General features: G+C 36.0%; 1 non-coding gene across 1 annotated transcript; it reads left to right on the top strand.

Moving 5' to 3' along the window:
• The first annotated feature begins 945 nt into the window (after positions 1-945).
• On the top strand, positions 946-1052 carry LOC145071900 (small nucleolar RNA R71). Its single transcript, XR_013690863.1, has one exon. It is a non-coding gene; the product is annotated as a small nucleolar RNA R71 (small nucleolar RNA).
• The last annotated feature ends 8241 nt before the right edge of the window (positions 1053-9293 follow it).

Here is a 9293-nt window from a genome sequence, read left to right as displayed (position 1 = left end):
AAATGGAAAAGGTGACTGATAAGCTTGAACGGGTTCAAAGAATTTTTTATCAGTCATGCGTCACGTCGTGGCCAGAGGAGTGCCACGTCGTGGCGAAGCTAGTTCAGCAACTTTTTCACTTTCGAACTTTGACTTCTTAGGTTTTGGATCGGGCTGTTGTGGTTCTTCTTCCAATGCCTCCAGGAACTCAGAGATTGCATCTTCTTCAGTATCGATGGCCATTACGTGAGATTGGGTCTTTACTTCGGGATTCTTCGGGGACAATTTTTCATGAACCAAAGTGGCTAGTTGACCAAATTGTAATTCAAGGTTATGAATGGAGGCTTGCTAATTCTTTATCAAACTTTGTTGTTCCATAATAGCAGAATTAGTGGCATCGTGTCTCTTTTCCGAAGCTTCCATAAACTTCATCAAAATGGTCTCTAGGTCGGGTTTCTTCTCGGCTGGTGGCTGCTCCTTTTGATAAAAGCCTCGACCTGTCTGCCTATACTTCTCTTCTTTTTGCTTCTTATACTCTTCATATGGCAGCCACTCCTTCTTTGGTTTCCTCCAGTCCTCATCAAACTTATCCCTACTAGAGTAGCATACTTGAGCTTTTCTGTTCCCAAACTCATCTACATTGCAGTCCTTGATCAAGTGTGGACCATTACATCTCTCGCAACCCACTCTTATGGCATGTATCGACTGGTCCATTTGTGTTATTCTTCGATCCATATTATTCAGCATGGCCATGACAGCTGCTATTTCTTCAGTTTGGGCCCCTCCACCGCTTTTGATTCCATCTTGCCTAGGGTTGTGGTATTCGCGAGAGTGCTTCGCGAATTCTTCAATTAGCTCCTTGACCTCCCTTGGGTTTTCTTTGTCAAAGGTCCTTGAGAATCAAGGAGTTGTCTTGTCATAACGTTGACCCCATCATAAAAGATTGACATCTCTTGCTGCACATTTAGATCATGCTGAGGGCAATTTCTGAGCAAGCCCTTGTACCGCTCCCATGCTTCGTATAATGACTCCCCCGGCTGTTGCTCAAAGTTGGCTATTGCCTTCTTGAGTTTGTCTATCTTGGATGGCGGGCAAAACTGGTCCAGGAATTGCACACACATTTGAGCCCAAGTGGTAATTGTACCCGGTGGGAGTGCTTTTAACCACTCCTTAGCAGCTCCTTTGAAAGTGATGGGAAGCACCTAAGCAAGATTGTGTTTCTGTTGACATTTGGGATATTGAAGTAATCTGCAATGTCGTTGACTTCATCTAGATGCTTAAAAGCATCCTCATGATCTTTCCCGAAAAATGGGATGTCCTTCAGTGCAGTCAATATGTGCCCCTTCAACTCGAATGTGGCAGTGGCAGGTATTGCGGGTTGGACTAAACTGGGACCCACATCTTCTCGGATCCGCTTCTTGTAAGCTCCCATGGACATTTCTTCAATTGCTTCCATCTCGTTCCTTGGCTCATTCTCGGGTTTGCTCGTGTGTTCTTCAAATTCCGGCTCGGTATCGCTTTCGGACTCGGTTTGGACGGGCGTATGATCCAAATGTTCAAGATTGCTCTTGTGCCTCGAGGATGAACTTGATTCTCCTGTCTTCTTTCCCGACTTCCTAGAAAAAGCTGACTTCAATTCTTGTAAGGGCGTCTTTTTCTTGTGAATTGCAGACTCGGGATCTTCAAGTGGTGGCACCAAGGGTGTATTTGAGCTTCTGGTCATGAACTCCTGCAACTTGCTAAACTAAAAACGTAAAACTGAACTAAAATAAGAAAAACTAACTAACAACTAAAAATTTAGTTTTTTTAATAGTCCACGTCATGGCTGTCTATGCCCACATCGTGGACTCTGTGACTGACAGAAAAAAATTTATTTTGCTGAAAAATTAACTTTTTGTGGTTTTTACTCCACAAGAAGGATCGATTAATTTTAATGCAAATAAATAAGCTAAAAACTAAGTTGTTCCCCTGCAACGGCGCCAAAAACTTGATGTGCACAAAAGTACTCACTAATTTTAATATTTATAACCTAACAAACTTAACTAACTATGCACTTATAGGCAGTGTACCTAGTCAGATTACAGTATAGCTTGGGTAAGTCGGGTGTCGATCACAGGGAATGGTGTTCTAATTAATTTACTTACTATTAAATTAACCTAATTATTAACAAGTTTAAAAGGGGTTTTATCTGATTTTACAAGATCAGATGAACTTAAATCAAATTCAATAAGTAAAAACACACTCTTGGTTAGTTTGAATCCACTTCTTCCTTATGGCTAGCTAATGATTACGGATTGTTAAGTTGGTTTTTAGTTATATTAGTAATTTAGTTCTAACTTTACCAATAATTAACTAATTCATGTCAAACCATGTATGTTCACACATAATTAAACACCAAACTAATTATGAATGTAAATATGCTATGTAAGATTTGTAACATAAACACAATTATGGTCACAATACACGTTCTCTAGCACAGCTAAGCTTAATTACTCTAATTACTAACTAAGATTGGTCAATCCTAGCTCCAATAATTGAATGTTCACTAAATCATTAGGTAAACAAGTTCATGCAGTTAATGGTCACTAAGCTACACAGAACATGCAATCAAGCAATTAGAGAAACAAACAATAGCATGCTAGGTAATACAAATCAAACACAAGCAATTTTTACCAACTAAACTTAATCCATAAACATTGAACTATTCAAAAGTTTGAAGCTTCATCTAGATAAACAAGAGTAGCTAGATTCACCTGCCCATCCTAGCAACTAATAAACCAACACAACTTAAAGTAATAAAAGACATGTTCTTAATTAACTAAAATATAAACCTTTATTCTTTTTGGTGTTGAAAACCTTCTTCCAGAACCCTTCTTTCGCTCTGAATCGTCTCCTGGAACTCTTTCCTTCATCCAAAAGGTTCTTCTTTTCGTAGTAATCAGGAGCACTTAAATAATCTCCAAAAACCTGAGCCACGTCGTGGCTATCCAGGCCACGTCGTGGGCTTCAAGTTATCCGTACCGTACAAGGAATCCTCCGCATCGCGATGTTTATCTTCTAGAACTCTCATGCCACGTCGTGGCCGACTTCGCCACGTCGTGAATTCAGTATCTATCGTGGATTTATTATTTTCTTGTCTTTCAAGTCTCCCATGTTCTCCATATTGTCACTTTTGGTCCCTCTCTTCGAAAATCCTTTTAATTGACTGAAAATAACAATTTAAAGTCATAAGTACCATTATTCTAAACATATTATCAACTTATTAATAAAAATGTATTTAAATATTGCCTAAAAATAGGTATAAATATGGCAATATCATATATCATATCATATTATTCAAATTCTCCACAGTCGGTCATATGTTGGAAGTAGATATGAAACAAGATTGTCATGAAGTTGGCTTGTATATGTCTAAGTTATTGGACATAGCAAGAGTTGCTACAACACTCATGAGTACTCATAAGTTCTGAGTATTGGATTCAACCCATGCTCGCTTGTATCACTTCATGGAATTTATCTCGAGTGATCGTGATACGGTAATATCATATAAGTCTTCAAACCTAGAGATATGAGTTGTTGTCTATGAGTTGGTTAAACATTGATTGTACAAAAACGCATTGGTAACTCGATGTTATAAATCGTGCCATTATGTATGATTCAACAAGTAGTAGAACAAGCGTATGAGTCGAAGTTTATATGTTCCTTCTTGGATTAGAAGCGATATCTGGGCCCCTCTATGATTTTGTGTTGACCCATGTACCGGGCCCGGTCGGAACTATATTGATGTGTTCAATTAAGTTCTATGTCAAACAAATCGGAAATCGGGAAACAAACTGCTGGACAATAAGTAAGACATTGTTCCATGTATTTGTCTGGCTGATATCTAGAACAGAGGACTATATGATCACTTATCTAAAATGACGCTTCATAGCTAAACAGAGTTTTAAGGGCTACGATTTTCGATCGGTTCCTGAAGTCATGCTTGCAACTATAGTTATTAGACTTATCCAAGTGGGAGACTGTTGGATAAGATGTCTAAGTCCATAACTATATTTGAGATGTACTTGACCCGACCCGACATGGTCCATTTGGGTTGCAGTTCACCCAAACAATTTATATGGATAATCTTTTGAGAATAGTATAAGTTATGATTTATTAATATATTATAAGTTCTAATATATTGATATTAAATCATATTATTTAATTAGTATTGATCAAAAATTAATTTAGAATTAATTTGGTGATCAAAAGTGTGACTAATTAAATATGGACTCTTGTATTTATATAGTGTGGGTTAATGCTTATTTAAAATGGGCTAGGTTTGCATGGTAAGTCCATGGATAGTCCATGGAGCTTTAACCCATGGATCTCATGGAAATGAAAGGTCATGGGTATTAGGGTTTACATGGATGTAACCCTAATCCACCATACTATATAAAGGGGTCCTTGGCACTTGAAATGGCACTAGTTGAGTGTGAGCAAGGTGGCTGATTTCTACAAGTGTTCATACTATCTTTAAAGGTTTCCAAGGTTTGTGGTGATTTGTGACTTCCATTTGAGGCATCCACATTATTGGTGCTAGGCTCTCAAACTCCAAGAAATCAACCACTACTAAAAGGTATGTAATTCTACTAGTGTTTTATGATTCAAGTATCCCATAACATGCTAGTTAGGAAGTAAACCTTGGAAAGTTACTATTTGCATGTATCTTAGAGAAAACATAGATCCAAGGTTTTTAAGGTTGTATGTACACCATAGGAGTGTTAGAATGCTCAAAACCCTTCAGTTTTCGTGTCGGGAGCCCAAAGCAATCAATATTGTGACACGTGTTGGAGGGGAATGTTACATATTTTCAAAATAGAGGAGAGAGACACATTTGTTTGGAGCTGATGGGTGTGAGTTGGATTTAGCATGTGATACATGAAACTGGTTATGATAGGTCAGAGAGACCAAATAAACAGATCATAACTCACTTTATTCCTACATAAAGTTATATATATATATATATATATATATATATATATACACACACACACACACTAGACATGACTGAACTAGACTGAATATTATTGAATTGGATGATTTTGTAAGCCATTTTTTTATGCCAAGGATGATAAAAGGTTCTTATGTAATTTTCACGTGACTATACATCGAGAGTTAGCCTTTGTCCCATCTTGCTCTCTCTCTCTCTCTCTCTCTATATATATATATATATATATATATATATATATATATAAGTGTACGCTTAGCGTACTATGGAGGAAGGATCGCGAAGGAGCATCGTGTATGCGGGGCGTACGTGAAGGTACACAGGGTGTACGTGGCTGATGGTCAAACCCTAACATTCGGACTTATGGCCTATTTAAGCACCCTTAAGTCATTTGGACATCACCCTAGCCAGCCTCCATCACTCTCAGTCGTTGGTGTGTTTGCTAAAGGGAAGAAGTGAAAGCAAGCTTGAAGGAGGGAAGGCTTTTGGATCTTGCATTTAGAGCAGCTTAGGAAACTAGTGGAGGTAAAAAGCTTTCTCCTTGATTATCATTGTCATTTATAGGGGTAGGTTTTCTGTGTAGTCCCATTTTGAGTTCATGAATCATTTCTTGGGAGTTTGAGCAACTCCAAGGATTAGGGAGGGTAGATCTAAGGTCCTTTAGCTCGTTTATATCATAAAAATGCAGACTTATTGGTTATTTTGCCTCCATGCATGAATTAAGACCCTTGGAAAGGTCTTAATCGGTTGGAAATGGTTGTTGGGAGCTTATGGGGCATGCAAAGGCATAAAGTTGCCAACTTTATGCTTTAGGACTCTTCTAATAACCTAAACATGAGTTTAGATCATAAGGACTTCACATGTTAAGCACTTAATGGAGAATGTGCTTATTTTGTTTGTACGCTAGGTGTACCCACCTATACGTCGCACGTACAACCAAAGAACCCAGTACACTTAGCGTAGTTCTTTTAAACGTTGGGCGTACGCTCAACTATGATAGTTGGGCCCTGGTGGACTTTGCGAACCATTTGGACTTCTCTTAACCTCGGGTATGGACCGTTAGGATGGTGTTGGGCCTAGAGAATTGCTTTAGATTTTTGGTGTGTTGATTGGGCCTTATTGGGCCATATGGCCCATTATAATTTGGACTTGGTCTTGGGCCCATTATGGTAGGATAGACTTTTAGGCTTGAATAGTGGGACAAAGATTATGATGTTGGGCCCTTAGCCGAATTATGTCATAAAGCTAATTAGGTTCATTGGTATATTTATATAGTTAAATATTTGGGATAGTATTCGCATAACTATCGTGTTCAGAAGATTGAGGTGAGTCTTCTCACCACACTCATGGGTCGAAGGCACCAAGGCCGGCCCATTAATGGTTATGTGATGGTTTGCATTGGAATATGTAATTGTCTGTTATTGGATTTATATGTCGACTTATGTGTAGACCATGGGAGGATCCCATGGCATTTGGCAAGACCATGGGGGGAGCCCATGGCTCAGGGATATAAGACCATGGGGGTAGCCCATGACATTCTAATGAAGACCATGAAGGGAGTATGTGGCAAATTTATATGTGTATATGTGTGCATGTTATTATGTGATTATATGATTCGTGTGCTTTGGAAACTCACTAAGCTTGTGCTTATAGTTTTATTGCATGTTTTAGGTACTTCTTGTGATAAGGGCAAGGGCCCAGCTTGATAGCGCGGCGTGCATTCTCCGATGTTTTCACATCTAGTTTTTCATACTTTTAATTTTAAAATAATATGGATATGTAATGGGATTTTTGGACACATTGTGGTTGATATTTATGAAATTAAAAGTTAAAAAAAATTATATAAAAATTTGAGTTGTTACAACATGTAATCACTAATGAATCTTCTTTTATTCATAAATGAATATAGCTAAATAAAATATAATTTACATATAAAAAATTCTTGAACATGATATATATTTTCATTCTCATGTAGCTCAAATCCTTCACCTTCCATCTTCTCAAACAATTCTAAAGGAATCCAGAAAAACACATATTAAAATACCTATATATCATTAAGTTTCAGATACCATATCTCTCTCGCGTATTTCATCAAGCAGCTTTCGTACATTACTTTTTCTTTTGAATCGGATTACAACTTTGTGTAGTTATCTATTCCATCGATTATAAGAGCCGATAGGAGATGAATTAGAACCAAGAAATAAAGAGTTGTTGCGTAAATGAAGAACAGAGGTATGCCCCTTCACCTAAGTAAACGGTTGGTGTGTAAATGATAAGCATGAGTCATCCCCTTCACCTAGAAAAATAATAAACAAGTTAACTTAAAACAAAATTGGCAAACGTGGGAGAACCTATTGGGGGTGAGTGATAATCCTCAAAAGAAATCAGATTGTTGGTGTGGTTATGATGAGGTGCCCCTATTGATTTGTGTATGTGTGTATATATTACGCCAAACACCAAACCATCATCACCATTGTTGGGTTTTTTGATCAATCCATCGTCTTCACCATCACAGACCAGATTAGCAAAAAAATCACAATAATCGGTTTAGTTTTTAGAATCAAAAATCAAACTTTGGTCTTCAAATTTCAAAAATTAGAGCTTGAAAAAATCATAATTAGAAATCCACTAAGCAAAAAGTAGAGAACCAAAAACTCATATTCAAAATTAGGAACCATATTAGAAAATAGTCAATAATATTGATTACCTGGTAGATCTTAAACGGTACTCGTTTTGCCAACAATTGACTTGCAGTTCTTGGTCTAAAAAAAAGAATGAAGAACATAAGTGTTTCTTTTTTGTTTTTGCAAATGCGTAATTGTGTATATTCGTAACCCTAAAAACTGGGAGAAGGGTGGCATAAGGTGGACGCTTGGTGTGTCCATGGACTATGATGGTGATGTTTTAGCATTGAAGCTTTAGAGGGTTTTGGTAATGGCGAAGTCCAATGATGATAATAGTAGTGAGGTGGCGTAGGGATGAGGCGGTGAGATGATGAAGATGTCGATTGTATGCTCTATGAGATTAGGTCAACGAAATAGAGAGGTATAGAGTAATTATAGGAGTTTACAAAATTAGGTTAATGTTTTTTTTTACCTTAATACCCTTTTTAATTTTCTTTAATTCAAAATTTAAAATTTAAAAATATATTAATAATTAGAAAAATAATAGTTAATTATAGTCACGCATCTTAAAAATTAGATTATCCAGATTTGTTCTCATGTTCTCAACTTTTTTGATGTTATCATTTGATCTTACTCCGATATATATATATAGGGTTAGGTTATTTTGTTTTCACTATCTATTGTGTGCATATATGACTGATTCTGAACCAATCATTTTAGTTATTTTAAGAAAGTAATTAATGCATATTACATGTTGAAGATATAATAGGTATTAATTACATCTTCAACATTTAATAAGCATTAATTACTTTCTACAAATAACTAAAATGATTGGTCCAGAATCAATCATATATGCACACAATAGATAGTGAAAACATTTGAACTTAACTATATATATATATATATATATATATATATATATATATATATATATATATATATATATATATATATATATATATATATGGAAAAAAGTTGTATAAAAGAAAATCATTACTCTAGTCTGATGCAGCTAAATGAAACACTTAAATAAATAAAAATAAAATTAGCACTAGCATCAACATATTGTAATGCAATAAAAGGTTTTCATAACACCTTTAGCACAAGTCATTAATATCAAGATCGTAAATGGTTTATCTAAAACTAAGTACAAAACAAAGCCAGTTATCGTCTTTGGTTCGCCACGTTGAAACCGTACGACTAACGTGAAGAGTTTGAAACCAAATTACACGGTTTGGTACGTTATTTTATACTTATAAATACAAAGGTTGGGATCCCTTTTCTTATTTATTTCTCTTTTTTATACGATAATGTAACTGTATAATAGCCAGTTTTTTTGCATTATGAGTAGTCATATGTGTTCATTAAACGAAAATCTCAAAACCAGAAAAACAAAATTAATTCCATAACCAAAAAAGCCGTTGTTGGACAATGTAGATGATTCGATAGAGTCTTAATCTGAGCGATTTGGTGTGCAAAAATATTAAACCGAGTTTACCAATTTTCAATAATTTGTTACTCAAGTATCCAAAACAAACCATGCATACTTTTATTAGATTTTTTTTATTATAAACGTTAACGTAAGTATGAACAATAAACCAATGATTGAAGAAATAGGTCCCACACCTTTTTGACTCTTGATCCTTGACACCCATTATATTAAATATATTACATAACATATTTAAACTTTAAAGGGTGAA

This window comes from Lactuca serriola, chromosome 8 (assembly GCF_051521515.1).
Source record: "Lactuca serriola cultivar US96UC23 chromosome 8, Lser_US96UC23_V15, whole genome shotgun sequence".
NCBI classification, from domain to species: domain Eukaryota; kingdom Viridiplantae; phylum Streptophyta; class Magnoliopsida; order Asterales; family Asteraceae; genus Lactuca; species Lactuca serriola.
The sequence above is the reverse complement of the archived record's forward strand: the minus strand, read 5'-3'. Positions and strand labels throughout refer to the sequence as shown.